Source organism: Meleagris gallopavo, chromosome 6 (genome assembly GCF_905368555.1).
Source record: "Meleagris gallopavo chromosome 6, MGAL_WU_HG_1.1, whole genome shotgun sequence".
Lineage (NCBI taxonomy): Eukaryota > Metazoa > Chordata > Aves > Galliformes > Phasianidae > Meleagris > Meleagris gallopavo.
The window spans coordinates 7,852,501-7,869,871 of record NC_139409.1 but is presented as its reverse complement, the minus strand read 5'-3'; the positions used below and the strand labels follow the sequence as shown (position 1 = coordinate 7,869,871).

At 47.2% G+C, this 17,371-nt stretch overlaps 1 long non-coding RNA gene across 1 annotated transcript in view; it reads right to left on the bottom strand.

Moving 5' to 3' along the window:
* Nucleotides 1-12,994: 12,994 nt before the first annotated feature.
* The window catches only part of LOC146544065 (uncharacterized), a 5,024-nt gene continuing 647 nt past the window's right edge, over nucleotides 12,995-17,371 (bottom strand). The window contains exon 2 of the long non-coding RNA XR_014884133.1: nucleotides 12,995-14,548. This is a non-coding gene — a long non-coding RNA (uncharacterized LOC146544065). The remainder of the gene's footprint in view (nucleotides 14,549-17,371) is intronic.

The window sequence follows — 17,371 nt, the reverse complement described above, 5'->3', positions numbered from 1 at the left end:
AGCAGACCTGCTGCAGGACAAAGCTGCTGCCATGCAGTGCCATGAGGCTGCACGGCTGGAACTTCCCATGAAGAAAAAGAAAGGTGGGTATGGCTCAGACAAAAGAATGGGCGAGGAATTTAAGTGGATTTGTGGATGTCTACCCATGTGCCAACACCTCTGATGACAGCCAACTTGCAAATTCAACAGCAGCAGATTTGGGGAGCGTAAAGACTTTGACTTATAGCTGAAGGAGATACTGCTTATGGAGACAGGTGGTGGGAAAGGCAAAGGCTGCTGCTCTTCTCCTTGGCTGTGTACAATTTCCTCAGCCAGAACAAGCACCTCTTAGATTAGGTCATCTCATGGTCAGTGATGCTGATACAAGTAGATGTGGCAATAGAACCCAAAGGAATGGCATGGAGGTTCAGGTTGGATGTCAGAAGAGATTCTGTACCAGAGTGTGGTAGGCATGGAACAGGCTCCCCAGGGCAGTGTGCACAGCCCTGAGCTGCCAGAGATCAAGGGGTGTTTGGGCACCACCCTCAGAGATAGGATCTAGTTTTTGAGTGGTGCTGTGTGGAGCCAGAGTTTGGAGTCAGCGATCCATAAGGGTCCCTTCAAATTGGGACATTTTATAATTCCATGATTCTAGGTGTGCACATTTCGAATACTTCAAAATAAACATTCCACTATGTGAGTACCTTTCTGGTCCTGCTCTCTTCCAAAGGCCCATTCTTTGAGTCCCCAAAATATTGCTCCGAAATGAAGAGTTAACATTAACTCTTAACTATTGAAGGGCTCTGGGGTAATCACCATACTATGCCTCTGGCCCTACTGTTCACTTATAGCTATTTGCTCCAGCTTTGCTTTCCATTTGCTGAGTGAGCACTGCAGCCCCTGCTCAGGCAGAGCATCCTCCCAGCTCTTACAATTCCTTCTTTAATACAGAACCAGGGGAAGAGGAAGGTGTTTGGCTGTGCATCCCCTGCTGGCCTTTACACTGCTGTGGCAGCGACGGCAGAGGGAGCACATGCTGCTGCTGGCTAGGCATGGAGTTTTTTACCTAGATGTGACTGTTAATTTTAATTTCCTAGCAGCAGCAGGTTAGCCTGGCCCCTCCACCCCCCGGTGATGTTTGCTGATTGGCACGGTGAGCCTGGAGCCATCGCAGCGGCAAGGAAGGGCTTTGCCTCATGATCAAATCCTGCAGCCTGGCTGCAGTTTGCTCCCAAGTCAGAGACTTGGAGATATCGATTGGGACTGGCGAAGAGATGCGTGCAGGAGAAAGAGCACAAGATTTGGGGATTTAAAAATGTTATAATTGGATTCCTGAATTAAATACAGCCAGCAGGAAGGCTGGCAGCAGCATTTGTGTCGGGGCAAGATTTCTAAACCTTAGTTGCTTGCGTGGGCAAGGTGGGACCATTGGGAATATCTTTGCTGCTGTGCCCAAAGGAAAGCATAGATTCCACCTGCATGGTGTTAGGATGGATTTTCCTGCAGCACCATGGCATAGGCCGGATTGGGACTGGATGCTCTTTAATTGAATCTTCTGTGGTTCTTCAATCCTCTTTCTGAAGGATGAGTGGTGGCTTGTGATCTCCAAGGGTGCCTCATAGCTGCACTTGCCAATATGCTGCTTCCAGCCACTGAAAATTCGTATTTTTAAATATTTATAGCATTGTAAGTCATAATCCCTTTTGTCTCTTACGTTACAACTTGGAGACGCACGCTTGCCATATGTCTCTCTACATCTAGATGTCACAAAACATATGCCCACACAGCATGGAGGCCAGCAGTTCTGTAGGATGATCCCTTCCCTCTATCCGTTCAGTGCTGGGTTCCGTGACACCGGTACATGAGATGCAGGGTGACGTCAGCACTGGAGATGCAGAGTGACATCGGTATTGGAGATGCATGGTCTCTTTGCTCTGAGTCCCAAGTCAGTATTCCCTTGGCTAGAAATGCAGCTACAAGTGGCTCTGACCTGCCTCAGGGGCTCACCTCAAATACAGAGCTTCATGGCAAGGTAGGGACCAACCTGGTGCAACTCTTACCCTAAAATCCCACTTTCTTCCCCAAGGCCCCAGGGATGAGCATCTTCAGCATCCCAGACCACATCATGGGCTCTCCACAACATTATCTGAGCTACAAGTATAAACTATGAGCTGTTAAACTGCATGTTTGTTATCCTGTAAAGGAAACATATTCATCTTTTACGTGCATTTAAATATTTGGAGAGACCTGGGAGTCCCAAAGCAACTACAAGCCCATGCTTTGCAAATCACTACTTGTAGTTTTCAGGTATGAAAGCCTCCCCAGGGGGTTCCCACTCCCCAGCTGCCTCTGGACAGCTGATGCTCTGGCTGTGTTTCCATGGAAACAGAAGATGGATGGGTGAAAAAAGGAGGGAAAAGTTCTCATACTCCCTCAGTGGCATTTCCCAGCTCAGAAAATGGGTTTGCCCCAGGTGCTGGGGTGGTGACCAGACCTGCAGTGGGACATGACCCAATGTCCCATGGTGGAACATGACTCAGTGCCCCGTGGTGGGTCATCTCTGCTGCCTGTTGCCTTCAAAAGAGCAGTATGGGGCTAGAGGTTTAATGGCATTTCTTGTGGTGGCTTTGCTACTTCAGAGTGGGCATTGTGGTTAAAGGGAAGAGGTTCCTAAAAGTTGGGGCAGGGCAGAGACTGTCTCAGTGCGTGAGCTGTGTCAGTAAGGCACAGCCCAAGCACATAAAGATGCTTCTTTCCCTCAACATGCTGCTACAAAGCTTTATTATCAAACAGCCACAAAAGCTTTGTAGCCCTCAGCCCTCTCCCTGACATGAGGTCCCTCCCGGCAGGTGGGGCTGATGCAGAGCTCCCAACCCAGATTGAGACATCAAACCCAAGGTGCACCGCAGCCGGCTCAAAGCAAACCCGAAATTACACGTGCTGCAGGGAGAGATGACAGCACTGCTATGGAGATCAAGGGTTTATGGAGATGGGGAGGCCAGATCTCTCGCTGGCATCCTGATAGATTATGTGACACATCAGGTGTCAAGGTATCTCCTATTCCTAAGAGGGGCACATTTGCGGGGCTGACATGTCGGCCCAGGCGAGGAGCAAATCATTAAGTTACATCCCAGCACGAGACAGGCAGAGGCAGCTCGCTGAGGTTTACATAGCCTCAGGTGAACTGCACGACAGGAAAATATACATTTGATGTGAGGTTAGGCATTCTGGAACATGAAATAATCATCAGGATGGCTGTTTATTACCGAGTTAGGAGAGAGCTGCTGACATATAGTGCAGGATCCTGGCTCATGATGGTGGCTTCTCTCTATATATAACACACATGTCCATGTGCACACACACACACACATATATATACACACATACTGAAGATATTAGCATTTAAATTGTAGTGTGTATGTATATATGCATTATATTTAGAGACATGGTTCTTAGGGGCATGATTATTAGGCATGTTGGTGGTGGGTTGGTGGTTAGATTAGATTATCTTGTCTGTCTTTTCTTAATGATTCTATGATATATATTTATATGTGCACAACCTGGGGCTTCTAAAAATTTATCCTTTGCTGTAGTTATTTGGATTCACAGAATAGTAAAATCACAGAATGAATATGATGGGAAAAACCACTAAGATAATCCAGTCCAACCATCAACCCCCTCACCACACCCACTAGCAGTGTCCTTCAGTGTAACGTTTACCTTTATAAGGGGATTCACCCATGCCATTTCCATCCACGGTGGATGGCTTTTGCATATTTGGGCTGTCTACCCCTACACCATTTCTCTTCTTCCGTCTCTAGACTCTTTCCTATGGGATAGGCTAAGGAATTTTAAGGAGAAAATCCCAGAAGATGAAATCCCAGCAAGACAAACATCTCAGCAAACATAACCTTGAGCTCCGTGCAGGTTGGCTGGGTCAAGGGGGAGGAATTAAGATCTCACTTCAACACGCTGATGATTACTGAGCCACGAGCTGTGTTCCCATCCATGGTACTGCAGCACATATGGTGAGCCCAGACACATGCTGCTCCGGCCCCGTGACATCCGGCAGCACAAGGGCACACGTCACATAGCAAATATCAGCTCTGATCCGGCTCCAGGGCTTTTTGTCCAGAGATTTTTTCAGTGTGGGAAGGATTTCTTTAAAGCTATGTCTTGAGTGAGATGAAAATCAAATTAACTGTAGGAAGGGATGAGCTGATTGCTGCAGAATAGCAAAAGGCTGGAGGTTTTTAGGTGATGTGGGGGATGGGCTGGCAGTAGGATTGCCGTGGGATGCTGGGGATGGTAGGAGTGTTGTAGGTGTGCTGCTGGGCTGCAGAAACACCTCTTGAGTTGGGAGAAGTGATAACCGCCCCACTGCTCCCAATTTGACCACTGAATCAACGTGATGCCTTGGAGCCTTTGTCTGTGGGACCATCGCCTGCCATGAAATCAAATGCATTCAGGAACTAATGTCCTTACCTCTACAATCTCGCAGATGCTCTTCTTTAGGGGATGTTCAGCCTAAACCAGGGCTGGGGGACAGCACAGTGCTGTAGCAGCTGCCAGCATGCAGACTTCATCATTGATATATTCAGCTTCCTCCTTCATGGAATCAAAGGATCATAGAATATCCCGATTTGGGAGGAACACATAGAGATCATCAAGTCAAACTCCTTCATTGTTGTAAGCCTAGTTATGATCATATAGAAGAAAGCAATACCATGGATTATATTTTCCCCTTCCTTTCTCCCTGAGAATGTCAGTCTCATGGAGTCTTCTGCCTCCTTGACCATGCCCAAAGAAAATCCCCTCAATTTTCTGGACAAGATCCATCTCCAGGACAATGCTCCTCACGCTGTGACCCTGAATTCATAACCACTCTCCTCCACAAGCAGACAGGAGCTGCCTCCATTTCCACTCAGGTATCCACTTGTCTCCAGCTTGTGATGCTTTAAACGTTTGTTTTCAAGTGAACAGGATTATAATCATTGAAAATAAAAAACTTAAATACATAACCATCTGAAATATTACAGCAAACATACCCACTGCTCAGCTCCATTCTTCATTTTTCAGAAGTGGATTTCATTCCTCAGAGTTTACCTGGATAAAATGAGTTGTCCCCAGTTTCATTGTCAGAGCGTTAAGAGGAGATTTCATTATTCTAATTTAGCATGAAAATACACTTAAACAGCATTTCATTTTCCCCTTTTGCAGTATTAAGTAACTGCAAGTATCTTTTCAAGAGCAATTGCCCACAGCTTTTTGCGCAAACACTCTCTTCACAAAAGTCTCATGATGATTTGGGAGAAGCAATAGGGAAAAAAATTGTTCCATTGGCAGAAGAAAGGAGAAATCTGGTGTAATATCCACTACTGTCTTATTTGTCCTGTGGCTAATTACAGTGATAATCTGTTTTATAAGGGAGGCATTTCAATGTCAAATTTCATACAAGAGATTAACTCAGTGAGAGGGAAGCAGACATTTTAGGGAACTGGTGTGATAGGACAAGGGGTTTCGAGCTAGGGAGGGAAGATTTAGATTGGCTACAAGGAAAAGGATTACCTTTACCCTACAGTAAGGGTAGTGAAGCACTTGTACAGTGACACTCAAGCTCAGGCTGGATGGGACTCTGAGCACCTGATGGAGCTGTAGATGTCCCTGTTCACTGCAGGACAGTTGGACCAGATGGCCTTTAAGGGTCTCTTCCAACTCAAACAATTCTATGATTCCATGTTCACTGCCCATGTGGGACATCCCTGCTCCAGGCATGGGAAATCCGAGGGATGAGGAATTCATATTTTCAAGAGTCCAACCAAACAGAATTTCAGGAAAAGACAAACTCTAGTGCAACCTCCCCTTGACACGCCATCACTGCTCCGTAGGTGAGTGCCCTGCCCTCTCCTCCTTGCACAGCGCATCGCTGCGGCTCATGAGTATCTCTGCTCTCCTCCTAAAAATAAAGCCCTGACCACAAAGGATGAGACTCCCGCCAGCAGTCTGGCACTGGGCAGAGCATAATGTTGCCAAGCATGGGGAGTTTTGTCCTTGCAGGTCACACCCTCGAGTGCAGACAGCACTGGGACATGGAACTCTCCATGCCATAGCCCCTCCCCCTCAATGTCCATGTCCTCATGGAGGTGACACGGGATAGAAGCCAGCATATGGGAATGTCCCAAGGGCAAGACCCCATGGAAAGGTAGCTCCTATCACTGTCAGCTCAACACATTAGTGAAAGGGCTGAAAGTATTTACAGGTGGTACTCGATTTGTATCAGAAGTGTGCCAGTGGTCCCAGACAGCATTTGTCCCTTGTCAAACGGGAGAAAAAACCTAAACCAAGTCCACACAATAGCAGACAATAAAAATATATATGTATATATATAGAGAGAGAGAGAGAGAGAGGAAGAAATGTCAAGATTTCTCTTTATTCTCAATCATCACACAAGCAAAGCATCACTAAACCACAGTTCCTTAGAGAGTCCCCTCTCAGCAGTCCTCTCCCTTTCTGTCCCACCTTACATGGTTCCCAAGGCAAGGACCGGAGAGTTTACATACAAAGCCCTGAAAGAGAGCAGCTTTGAGGCTGGTTCCAGCTGTCAGGATTTCTGCTCTGTCTCAGAAAAAGAAAAGTAGAAAATCTGTCATAAAGTGCTTACAGGTTATCCTCATGGAGTTCAGGCATAAGCCGGGCATGTTTATTAAGCCCAGAGCCTGGCAGAGGGAAGATGCCTGTCTGAATTGCAATACAGTACACTTCAAAAGCCTCGGTTTGAAACTTTCCCTTGGCTTAGTGTGCTGTTGGATGCAGGGTTAAAGCACCCTGTGCTTCTCATGGTGAGCTGCTGGTCACTGCAATGGGCATTGGGGAATAAGATGCTTTTGTGTCTGCATGTGATTGTCTCCACCCAGAAATGATCTGAAAAGATCATGGAATGGTTTGGATTGGAGGAAACCCTAAAGCTTATCCAATGCCAACCTCATTGAGGCTGTTCCTCCTGGGCTCTGTAGCTGTGCTGGTGGGACCAAGGCTGAAGTCAGCTCTTTGCATTTGAGTTCTTGATGATCCCTGATGTTCACCAATGACCCCCATGACCACATCCCATTCCATGTGACCTTCTCCTCCCGGCAAGGAGCATCCCCAGCTCAGCAGCTCCACACTGGAAGCAGGACCATGGCTCCAGAGCTGCCCCATTTCTCCCCCATATCCCTTTCCCATCCATACCCAGAGACGCTGCTGGGAGGTCGAAGCCAAGAGCCAGCTTTTCCTAGCAGAAATACCTCCTCGTTTATTTACGTTTCCCTCCTGCTGATCTCTGAAAACCATATGAAGTTATTTGCTTCAGCAACCTGACAGCAGCCCCCAGGCTAAACTTTTGATCCGCCAGTTTGCTGCCACCTTCACAAAGCGCGGCGGTGCTGAGGCACGCGGCAGCCAGAGGAGGTGGCCCCATGCTGCTGCACATCTCCCTGCCCTGAACGTCTCCTCTGCAGCAAGGGATGCTTTCCAGCACGTGTCCCCATCCCACATCCCGAGGCCTTTCAGAAATTCACAATGATTGCCCTAAAGCTGATGCAGCTGTTTTGGTATTTACACCTCTGGCACTGCTAATGCAAGGCACAGAGGGAAGGAGATCATTTTAGGAACCTGTGAGCTAAGGAGGCCCAGTGCTGGATATCCCAAATCTCCCATCCTATCCTCTGTGCACATGGATTACCATGGCACCCATGCAGCTTCTACGAACAAGTGTAGTAAGAACACAAGCACAGCCTGAAGTGTACTGATAGGATAAAGAGTAAAGGCTGTAAACTAAAAGAGTGCAGATGTAGATCAAACATTGGGAAGAAATTCTTCAGAGTGAGGGTGGGGAGGCACTGGTACAGGCTGCCCAGAGGAGGTGAGGGTCCATCCCTGGAAGTGCTCAAGGACAGGTTGGATGGAGTCCTGGGCAGTGTGGTCTGGTGGGAGGTGTCCCTGTCCATGGCAAGGATCTGGGTGGGCTGGGCTTTGAGGTCCCTTCCAATCCAATCCACAACTGTGCTGTGATTCTATGCACCACACTCTTTGCACCATAAATGAGCAGTATGAATTGTCTAGCTGATATATATGTGAAACCACAGGTAGGATGCATGAAGAGAAGTAACAAAAAGCACATCAATTGTCCTGATGATATTGAGGGATGTCATCAGAGAGATAAAAGCTAAGGATTGTCTTCTGCTCTGGACCAAACCTCAGTCTCTCTTCATCGTATGGATCCTCACCAGCAGCTGGCTCCTGCCCACAACCTGCCTGAGGGAAATGCTGCCTGTGTTGAAGAGCCCCACAAACCAAGAGATGTGCAGGGAGCAGTGATGCATGTAGAAATAGAGCAGGAGATCGTATAAAAATCAATGGCGGTGAGGAACCTTGCCCACCATAGTTAAAAGCTCTTGTGTGTGAGGAATATGTGAGTGTCTGTGCTTTAGATACCATAGAACCATGGAACAGTTTGAGTTGGAAGAAACCTTCAAGATTATCCATTCCAATCATATGGAGGCTGCTCTTCCTGGGCTCTATAGCTGTGCTGGTGGGTCCAAGGCTGAAGTCCCATAACACTAGAGAGTCCTGCTTTTGGGTTGGGCTGTTGTATGTTTGACAGAAGTGAGCATTCTCACAGTCCCTCTGGAGAATTGTAAAACTGATTCTCCTGTCCAGAGCTATGCAGGAAAATCTGTAAATCAAGAAGTTACTCCGGGCAAGATTTAAAAAGCTCTAATTGCTTGTTGGATTTACAACAAAAGTGCCACGAGAGACAAACTGATTTCAGTACTTCACCAACATAATTGAGGGAAAAAATTATTTTTCTTCCTGCAGTAAGTCATCATCATTTAAGGTCTAGTGTCCAGACTTTTCCTATTAATACTGCAGCATTCCATGTGCTTATAACTGGTAACCAAAAGACCTTGAAGATCAGAAAAGCATAAGGTTTTTGCACAGTGAGCTTAAAAAGCAGCTGCAAATATCATTTGGGATGTTGCTGTGAAGCACAACGGGAGGCAGCCCTGGCCATACCTGATTCTCACCACCTTGCAATTTGGAGTGAGCCTATTGAAACTCAGTGGGTTTCAAGGGTTGGCCCAAAATGTTTTGTAAATGTTATTTTAATGCTTTGTACAGCTCCTACTGGTGTGCATCAGCTCCTGTGGTTGGTTGGATGGAAGAGGAAGTTGAGAGGTGGAAGATGAGGGTGATGGATGGAAGAGAAGTGTGAAGGGTGAAGGATGGAAGAGGAAGATGAAGAGTGGAAGAGGAAGGTGAAGGATGGAAGAGGTGGGAGGTGGATGGAAGAGAAGTGTGAATGGTGATGGATGGAAGAGGAAGATGAAGGGTGGAAGAAGAGGATGATGGGTGGAAGAGGAGTCTGCAGCTGTCTCAGCTGCTTCTGGGCACACTGTTCTAGAAACACGAAAGAAGTCTTCATTCCTCACAGCTGTAAAGCAAGATTTCCTGATGGATATAAAATAATGCTGTAAGCCCAAACATGAAGAAAGTTTAGTTTGAAAGGCTAGAATCTCACAGGGCTCTGTTCTAAAGCTTCAGACAATTAAAGTATCTGGTGCTGGTTTACGGTAGCTGTAAGAATTCTGCACAGTGTAACACTAACTGGGGGAATATTGACTTTCAGTATACTGGCAGCTTCCAGTTTAAACTAGTATTTTGGATCAAGAATCTTAAAAGAGTTCTACTACCAGCTTTTATGATAATACTTCTCCCTGATGGTATGGTATATTTCCCCAAGTTGCCACCAGAAGTAAAACTAAGAATAAAAGCACTTTTTTAATCTTTGCACTTTATATTAAAAAATGACTCTCAATAAACAGCTTCCAGGATCACTTCTGACATTAAACATTGATTTCTATGTCTGTTATAAACCTCCAAGAATTGCCTCAGGCACTTGTAATAATCTAAGCATTAGATCGCAGCACTTTCACTATCTAATTATTACCTGCTTTAATACAAGCTGTACTTCAAAAATATTTGAAAAAGAAAGAAAGAAAGAAAGAAATTATCTTAAAAAAGATCCATCTGCCTGTAATTCCACTGCTGTCAGAGCCAAATACAGTGCCAACAAGGGGAGTGTAAGTCAGACCACCCAGAAACACAACCTCTATGGAAAACCATTGCAATTTATACAGAAATGTCAGGATCTTCTTCTTTCTGAACAGGGAAAATCCTCTTCCCATCTCCCTCTTTTCCAAAAGGAATAACAGCTGGCTTCACTCTGTCCTATTTACAAAACATGCCTTATTGCTGAACTTGAGGTTAACGTAGGAAAGTGTGCTGCATGAACCTCCCTTGCCCAAGGCTAGGTCCTGCTGGTTTTCATTTTAAAACCATCATTTATTTTCACATTTGCTCCCAGTACACTGCTTTCCAGAGTTGAAAGCTGGGAGCATTCTTCTGATTCAATTCAAGGAGGCTGGTGGGATGTACCCAGGCATGGGGAGGACATAGAGGGCTTCTGACACGGTCTGTATTTAGGGTGCCCAGTGCAGCTGCTTCCATGATTCAAGTGCTTGGTTTGGTTTTACAATTAAAATTAAAGAAATTAAAGAAAAACGAAAGACTTGGGAAAGTAAATGATAGAATCAGAGAATTGCAGAGTGATTTGTGTTGGAAGGGATGGCAGCGCCCATCTGGATCCAACCCCTGACATGAGCAAGGACACCTCCCATCACACCAAGCTTCCCAGGGGCCTCATCCAGCCTGGCCCTGAGCACCTCCAGGAAGGGGGCATCCACAGTGTCTCTGGGCAGCTTGCGCCAATGCAAAAATATTTCCACTGCCATTAGCTGCACCCTGAAATCTGCAGACCCCAAAGGCTGTGGGCTGTCTGTAATCCGGTTGATCTGATGAAACTGCTATTTCTTCCCATAAACATTGCTTCATTTCAGTGCTTCGTAAGGAATAATGATAACATGAAACAGTGCTTTCAACAGAGTGGGAAGATTTCAAGCTCTCCTTAAGTACAGGACTGTGACAACCTGTGTGCTCCCAGTGCATCGCCACACAATCTGCACGCAGTTCTCAATGGGATTTGCACGCTGTTTATTGGCAGCAGAATGCAATGTGATGATCAGAAAATGTCTCCTGGTGGAAGGCATCAGATTAAAGAGAGATGAAAGATTTAAGGAAGGTTTAAGAGAAATATTATAGAAAAATCAGAAGGTCATGATGGAGGAAAACCATCCTATTCCCACTCTACCTGCAGGGCTGCAATGCTATTATAAAGGAAATTGCGTTGCCCCTCGCTCTCATGGCTGTGTGTTGGGAGTGGTGTAGGGGTCAGCAGTGCCACCTGTCCCACTGACTCTGGCTGCAGCAGGGTTTCTTGCATGGGAAAGAGGGAGAAGCATTATAAACCAGATTTTTGTCTCTTTGCACAAGGACAATTTGCAATAAAGCCTGTGGCTAAACACAAAGTGATTGCAGGCTTGCACTGGCACGAATGAGGTCAGGAACCAGCCTGTGGCAAGCAGCACTGAGAAACCTGAGTGAGAAACGTGGAATGTGACATCCTCCAGCCCCTAAATGTTGGCAGGACGATGACACCATGGCCTCCAGCACTGTGGGTCAGGCTGCTGAGCATCACAGCACAGGGACGGAGCGCACAGAGCCGCGCAGCGCTCGCCGGCACCGTGTGCTAATTACAGCCGTCTGCTCCACCAGCTCAGCTTCAACTGCTTGCAGAGCGTCTGCGGCCAGGTTGGGATTTCCTCAAATTGATTTGTAATTTGAGGTTACTCAATTAATTTTTTATTCTTTTTTTTTTTTTTTTTCCTCTCCCGCTCACCCGTGTGCCGTGAGCGCTCGCTCCCCGTGCCCCGGCACAGCCGTACCTCCCACCCTCACCACACTCCAGGAGCACGTTTCAAAGAAGCAGCATGGAAGAAATTCAAACTTTTTCCTTTTCTGGGCCACATAAGCCTTGCCCAAGGCATTCTTTATAGAAAAATTAGGCTGCTGCACGATTCATCGGCGGGGTGCACAACTTAAATATAATTTTCTCTCGTCCCAGATACACAGTTCCAGCCTGATTCCCCCATCCCTTCTCCTGCAGTCAGCGGGGAGCAGCTCCAGGGTTGGGGATTTCCCCCCCACCGCAGGGCCTGACCTCCCCCCTGCTATAAATACCTGTGCTGGGGACGTCCAAACTTTGGTTCTTCCTATCATTTCCCATTCGGTTCTGAACTACAGAGAGATTTTCTTTGGCAGTGGGTGAGATGGGCTTCACGGACCTGCAAGGTACTGTGGACCCCTCGCTGCTGATGCCCAGCATTGGAAATAGTTGTTCAACACCTCAATTTCTGTTGGTGAGGATGTTTGGAGCACCACAAGTCTCCAAGCATTCCTTCCCCATACTGTTATGACCCAAAACTTTCCAAATAGCCCAGAAAATATACTGGGACACTGCCTGCCCACTCAGGCACGCACCTGGAGGGTGCTTGTCATCTACACACTTCAATGCCAACACGCTGCTGATCCTGCAGGATTTTCATGGCAAAGGTGGATTTGGGGGTTTTTAACTCCTCATGGTTGTGGTACCCAAATACAAGATGCACTGCCTACAGAAGCAGGGAGGAGGAGAAGGCAAAAAGGAGAAGGAGGAGGTTTTTCCTAGCAGAGCCTTGAGATTTTAAATCAGAGCGACCTCACCGACTTCAGAGAGTACCTTCTAATTTCCAAGCATATGCTCAAGAATATAATCAGGCTGGCAAATCTCTGCTGACAGCAATGCTGAGTGCCAGCTTCCCTCCACAAGCAACAAAGTGGGGCTCCAACAGCCCAGAGCTCCACTGCGCTCATTGCCTCAGTTCTGGAGATACATTTTGGGAGCAGAACTGGAGATCAATAAGTGACAGCACAACAACTGCCCCTATGGAAGGAGGTGGGTTCAACTGCTACCCCAAGGGCCCAGTGATCCCAGTGCTCTTCTGAGCATGCAGCTGGAGGTCCAATGAATGACGGTAGGTTTAGACATTAGGAAGAAATTCTTTACTCTCCAGTGGGGAGGCACTGGCACAGGCTGCCCGGAGAAGCTCTGGGTTCCCCAAGAGGGGGCTCAAACCAGGTTGGATGGGGCTTTGTGCAAACCATGGGTTGGAAGTGCAGTGAAAGAAAATCACAGTATCAATAAATCGCCAAGGTGGGTCTTGGAAAAGTCAAATAAATTCTACTCTCTGCAGAAATCCAGGGGTTAAGGACCACTTGTATGGAGCCAACATTCACCTGGCTGGTTGGTCACAGTGAGGAGCATCCCCTGGATCTTGGAGGTTGGCATTGGCTGTGGGCTGAGGGAGCAGAGGGATGGAATGCTGGTAGCAGGACTGGGCAACTTTGTGGGTTACACCTCAGTATGTCACAGCTCCACGGGTCACACATTTATGTACACCTCAGCTCTGCTGCTTTCTGGAAGGGTGAATTTTGCATTCTTTTGACTTTGAGTTGTGCACCCCAGAGTGTCTGCAGTTTGGAGTGGGTGCAGCACTGCCGGGATGGGTGCTGCATTGGTGAGGGGTCAGCATAGAATTGCATGGGGTGGATGCTGTTTTGCTGGTGGTCTATGTAGCATAGCATGGCATGGAGAGCTACACTGCTTGGTGAGGGTACAACATTGCATGGGGTGGATGCAGCATTGGTGAGCTCAGTGCAACATTACTGGGGTGGATCATGCTTTGCTGGTGTGGGTGCAGCATTACTCAGGATGGGTGCAGCATTGCTCAGGATGGATAGAGCATTGCTCAGGGTGGATGCAGCATTGCTCAGGGTGGATGCATCATTGCTCAGGATGGATGCAGCAAGGCTTATCTTGAGTATATCCCAGCTTTGTGCACCCGCAGCTGAGCCAACAACAGGTGCCAGCATACAGTACAGCTGCTCCCCTGGGTGCTTTGGCACCAAGTCCCCCATCCACTGCAAGCCAGGCACAGCAGCAGCACCGCTGGGCACCACACATTCCCTGTGTACCCACTGCAGAGGGAAATGGAAGTTGCTTTTGTCTGGCAGGGGTCAGACAGAGCCGGTTTGTTCGATGAAGCTTTAACGCTCTATGAACACGCAGAAAAGCTCAACCCCGGGGCCCTTTGACAATCTCCATTGTTTCGCAGCTAAAAAAAAAAAAAAAAAGAAAAAAAAAAAGAAAAAAGAAAAAAAGAAAAAAAGAAAAAAAGAAAAAGGAAAAAAGAAAGCAAAAAAGAAAGGCTGATTCGGTTTAAAACACCAAGTTCATGGCATTTCAAAGGGAGATGATACACGGCGTGTGGATTTGTGTGACACGGGGAGATAAAGCCGGGAATAAAGTGCCAGGCAGGGCGCTGCTCTCGGGGATGAGCCCGGTATGCTGCCATCTACTCCCTTAAGAGGTTTCGTCTCTGCCGTGAGCTTCACACCAACTCTTGGGCAACGGGGGCAAAGTCTGAAAAAGGAGATGGCGTGGAAAGATGGGAGAGAGATCGGTGCTCGGCCGTAATGCCCAACGTGCATGTCCTTGTGCGCGGTCCGCTCCATCCACACCGCACCTCATTGTCTGCAAAACACACGGCAACGTGATGCACCAGTGGGCAAGCACGGCTGGGAACGGGAACCCTCAGAATGGTTTGTTTAGACAACAAAATAACAGGAGTAAAATCACGGGGATCCCGATAGAACGATAGGAGCTGGCGAGGAGATGGGTTGATGGGTTATTTCATTTCTTGAACGCGCCATCGCCAAAATAAAAAACCCGGGGAGGACGGCAGCAGCCAGAGAGCTGCCCGTGGGTTTGGCTGCGTGAAGTTTCTCTTCGGAGGCTGCGGGCGGCCACCGTCCTCGGCACGCAGAGAGGTGAGCGAGGAGCGGTGGCTCCGTGCGCTCCGGGCAGCGCTGCGCGGCGGCGGCTCCGCTCGGCTGTGCTGTGCCCGAGGGGCGGGCGGTGTTTTGGGCGTCGGGAATACGCGGCTTCTTTTCTTCTTTTTATTTCCTTTCTTTTCTTTCTTTTTTTTTTTTTCCCCATTCTTCTTTTTTTTTTCCCCTCTCTTTTTCCTTTTTTTTTTTCTTTCCCTTTTTCCTCCTTTTATTTTTTATTTTTACCTTTCCCATTTTTTTATTGCTTATTTCTTTTTTTTTCATTTCTTTCTTTTTTCCCGTCTTTATCTTCTGCTTTTTTTCCGCTTTTCCTTTCCCCCTGCCTTTTTTCTCCTTTCTCCCCTTCCCCCCCTTTTCCCCCTTCCCCCTCTTTTTTTCCTATTTATTTTTTTTCTTTCTTATTTTCTTTTTCCTTCCCTTTTTTTTCCCCTTTCTTTTATTTTTTTTTCATCCTTTCTTTTTATTTTTAATTATTTTCTTTCTCTATTAACAAATCCGACTTCGGCCGGGATAAAACACCGAAACCCCCCGCGGGAGAGACGGACGGACGCAGCCTTCGCGAACGCCTCTTGCCCCCTGGCGTCCCCTCACTGCAAGGACAGCCGGGGCCGGGGGGGGCCGAGAGATGCGGGATGTGAACGCGACTTTTCGGCCGCCTCCGTTTCCCACCGCCTCTTTCCCCTTCAAAACTCAGCCAACAAAACCCCAAAGGGACACAGGAGACCCCCTCCTCCTCCTCCTCGACAAAACGTGTTTCTCCTCCCCATCCTCAAAGCATCTTTTAAAAATGAAGCTCCTGCCTGCTTCCTCAAAGGGAGATGGGGAGAAAAGAAAGAAAAAAAAAAAGAAAAGAAAAAAGAAAGAAAGAAGAAGAAGACAAAAAAAAAAAAAAGTGGGGGGGAAGAAAAGAGGAAAAAGCAATAAATTTAAATAGTTGGTTGCTAGGAAGGGATGGCGAAGACTGATTTGGCATTTCCATCCTGCTTTGCACGGTCTCGGTTTCAGCTGGCAGCGCAGGAGGTATGCGGCTGCCTCCATTAAATCTGTTCTCATTGCAGCCTGACAAGGTTTTAAGAAAGGTTCCTAATGACCGATGCGGGCTGGCACCTCGGCCGAGTTTTGTAATTAAACGTTACCGAGCAGCGGCAGGAACCGGGGATAAATGTCAGGGCTTATATTTTTCTTTCTTTTTTTTTTCTTTTTCCTTCTTTTTTTTTTTTCTTTTTTTTTTTTTCTTTTTTTTTTTCCCCTTACGATTTTCGCAGGAGAGGCGGCTGTGCCACAGGGAAACTGCCAAAATTATGTACGGGAGTATGGCAATAAAAATAACTCCCCCAGCGATGCAAGCAAACGGCAGCTGTGTAACACAGTGCTGAACATCTCCCAATGCCCCCACATGCTGCAGAGAGTGACTGCAGTGAGGACTCGTTAGCCAACTATATATATATATAACTACATACATATATTAATATCCACTAGCTGCGATGAGTAATTCACTGTAGGGAGCGGAAATACAACAGAAAGAAACAGGACAAAAAAATGTCCCGGCTGCACACCCTGCGGGGGAAGGGAAGGAAAGAGGTGCCCGGCGGTACCCGGCAGTGCCCATAACCCCCGGCCCGGCTCGGGCCGCAAACAGACGCTCCTCCCGCTTCTTGTCCCTCCCTCGTTTGTTTGATGGATTTTAGTTCAGGTTGTTGTTTTTCTTTTCCTTCCTTCCTCTCTTTCCTTCTTTCCTCTTTTTTTGTTCTTCTCGTTCTTTCGCCTGACTCATTCCTGTCTTTCTCTCCTTCTTCTTTCTCTCTTTCTTTTTCTTATCTTCTTTCTTTTTCTTCTTTCTTCTTCTGTTTCTTTCTTTCTTTCTTTCTTCTCTTCCTTCCTTCTTTCTTCCTTCCTTTCTTTCTTCCTTCCTTTCTTTCTTTCTTCCTCTTTCTTCCTTCCTTTCTTTCTCTTTCTTCCTTTCCTTCTCTTTCTCTTCCTTCCTCCCTTCTCTCCCTTCCTTCCTTCCTTCCTTCCTTCCTTCCTTCCTTCCTTCCTTCCTTCCTTCCTTCCTTCCTTCCTTCCTTCCTTCCTTCCTTCCTTCCTTCCTTCCTTCCTTCCTCCTTCCTTCCTTCCTTCCTTCCTTCCTTCTCTCTCTCTTTCCTCCTCTCTCTCCTTCCATCTTTCTCCTTTTTTCTCTTTCCTTCCTTCTCTCTTTTCCTTTCCCTTTTTCCCTTCTTTCTTCCCGTTTATTTTCCCTCTCCTCCCTTCCTTTTCTTCTCTCACACTCTTCCTTTACCATTTTCTCTATTTTCTCTCCTTTCCTTTCCCTTCCCTTCCTTCCCTTTCCCTTCCCTCCCTTCCCTTCCCTTCCCTTCCCTTCCCTTCCATTCCCTTCCCTTCCCTTCCCTTCCCTTCCCTTCCCTTCCCTTCCCTTCCCTTCCCTTCCCTTCCCTTCCCTTCCCTTCCCTTCCTTCCCTTCCCTTCCCTTCCCTTCCCTTCCCTTCCCTTCCCTTCCCTTCCCTTC